Below are 2500 nucleotides of genomic sequence, written 5' to 3' on the forward strand. Positions count from 1 at the left end.
ACCGCGGAGCTCTACGGCTAACCGTGTTACAAGCACCCTTTCTTCCTGCGAATGGCTTCCAGGGTCACGGCGCCTTAAAGAGAAAACTCGTTCCCGGCGTACGCGAGCTGGTTCCCGTTACCGGGTTCCTGTACAGGTATGTCACGACTGCAGCCGCAACAAAATTATCAACGGCATATCCATGCACGCTGCTGCCATAAACTCCAACTCCCCCTCCTCCTCCTCCTACTAGTCCTGCTAATGTTTTTGCTGCTGATGATGATGATGCAAGAATCAAGCATTCAGAGACAGACAGTCGTACAACGGACACAAGACGTAGAAGTATTAAGAAGAAGAGGAGCAAGGCAGTTAGACCATGATACATCAAGAAGCTTTTCGATGCTGACACAGTCACCTGTCTGGTGTCCGGGGCCAGGTTACGGAATTATAACCGTATTCCCTTTCGCCACTGAACCCATCTAGCAACTCCCGGTGGGCTATCAAGGAACTAATGTCAACAAAAAATGGGTCTCGTAATAACAGCAGCAATATCATGATTATTATGATTACTGTTACTACTAAGGCCGCTGTCAACACGTCATTCCATGACAATTCGCAACCGCTCACCTTTGCGGGAAAAAGAAGAGGCCACGGCATCAGCATCAGCAGCACTGAGCTGTAAAGCTTCAAAAACAACTACTATTACTACCAAGCAAACAACCCCTCCACTTTCTCGCTTGTGGTCGTTGCCTCTAACGTGGGATCAGGCTTTCGCCTTGGGCTTAGGATCGACTAACCCATGTCCAACTGATGTTCACATGGAACCCTTCTCCGCCTCGGCCTTCGAGGAGAGTCTCTCTCTCGATTATTTGCTACTACCACCAAGATCTGCACCAGTGGCGGCTCCAGGCCGGCCCACGCCGTACCCTTCAACGCTCACCACCGCGACCCTCCTACTCATCGGGGCTTTGAGGCCCGACCACATACGTGTCGGACCATTAGTGCCCCGGCGGTTGAGTATCGGGAGAATGCTCGGGCGCCATACCATTTTAAGGGCTGCTAGTTGCTTCGGCAGGTGAGTTGTTACACACTCCTTAGCGGATTCCAACTTCCATAGCCACCGTCCTGCTGTCTATAGCAACCAACACCTTTTGATGGGATCAAAACAGGCATTCATTTAGGCCCCTTAACTCGAGGTTTTGGTCCGTGTTCTGCTAACTAGTCATAATAATGAAACATTTGGCCGGCGTCGGCTGCTGCTGCTGCTCCGCTGTAAGACGCTAGAGGATATGATGCAAAACACCCAACCTCTCACGGCGTAAGTACACCCACAACTACAGCACTACGCCGCACTCAACAATGCATGCCATCAGATCCTTTAGTGTTCTCACTGAATAGGAGGAGGAAGTTGCATTGAAGGAGGCTGCTGCAGAATTGGGGGCAGATCACTGTTACTACAATTTGAACGCGCAAGGCCAAGCCATTGATGTGATACTTGTCGAGGTGCAGAGGTAGAAACTCGGCTCACTCACCCCCTGTACTTGCACAACACAACAACCTTCTTAAGCAAATGACCGACCGACCAACTAACCAACCAATCTCACCTCGCCTCAAACAAATGAGACGTTCTTATTTCTCTTTCTGTACATCAACTTCGATGCCTCTATGGTAACAGAAGTCAACTTTACTTACATTGCTTCTGCACACACACGTGCCAAGCAACGCCCTTTAACATTATTCTTGGAGAACACAAACATTTCATTTGCTGCTCCATCATAATACTCCTTTCCGTTACGGTTGTCGCTCAAGAGAGAGGCATCTGCTCTTGCCGCAACAAAGGAGTCACAAACCAGCCGTGTCAGGATGAGAGAGGAAAAAATATAAGGTTTTCCTTTCTTTAGCACGAGACTAATAAGAACGTTTCCAGATAGATCAAGAAAAAAGAGCGTTGACTTGAAGGCGACGGAGGAAGGCAGGCCGCGCTCACACCAGGAAGAAAGACACTTACGAAAAGTACTTATTACTTCCACGGTGAGGCGTCGTCTCCCCCGTGCCGTAGCATATGCCGTGACTGTTCCATATAATGGAGGAAGATAGTAGTAGTAGTAGTAGTAGTAGTAATAGTACGTCTTCGAAAAGACAAACCAACAATATCATTTCTTCTCGTTCATGAGGATGAGGACGTTGCATATGAAGGAGGCTCCTGTGGTTTTGGGGCAGATCACTGTTACTACGATTCGCACGCGCACGGCCAAGCGACATGGTATAGCATGTACCAGCCCAAGCGCCGAGGTAGAAACTTAGGTCTCCCCGTACCGTCGTCTCACAAACCAACAACAGTTATTACCTTATCTTAAGCAAAACACCTCACAAACATAGAGGCCATGCTTTTTTTCTCGTTTTCTCTCTCTCTCTCCATCATAAACTCCCCACGGTTGTACCCAGTAATAAGACAGACCGTGGGTAGAGATGTTTGTCCCAGTCCTCCTCCTCAGATACATTTGGCACCTGTAGTCCTGGT

At 48.8% G+C, this 2500-nt stretch overlaps 1 long non-coding RNA gene across 1 annotated transcript in view; it reads right to left on the reverse strand.

Annotated features, from left to right (window-relative positions):
* Window positions 1-736: 736 nt before the first annotated feature.
* Window positions 737-2500, reverse strand: part of LOC139758545 (uncharacterized) — an 8963-nt gene continuing 7199 nt past the window's right edge. Inside the window, exon 2 of the long non-coding RNA XR_011714860.1 lies at window positions 737-820. This is a non-coding gene — a long non-coding RNA (uncharacterized lncRNA). The remainder of the gene's footprint in view (window positions 821-2500) is intronic.

The sequence above is a fragment of the Panulirus ornatus genome, chromosome 30 (genome assembly GCF_036320965.1).
Source record: "Panulirus ornatus isolate Po-2019 chromosome 30, ASM3632096v1, whole genome shotgun sequence".
Lineage (NCBI taxonomy): Eukaryota > Metazoa > Arthropoda > Malacostraca > Decapoda > Palinuridae > Panulirus > Panulirus ornatus.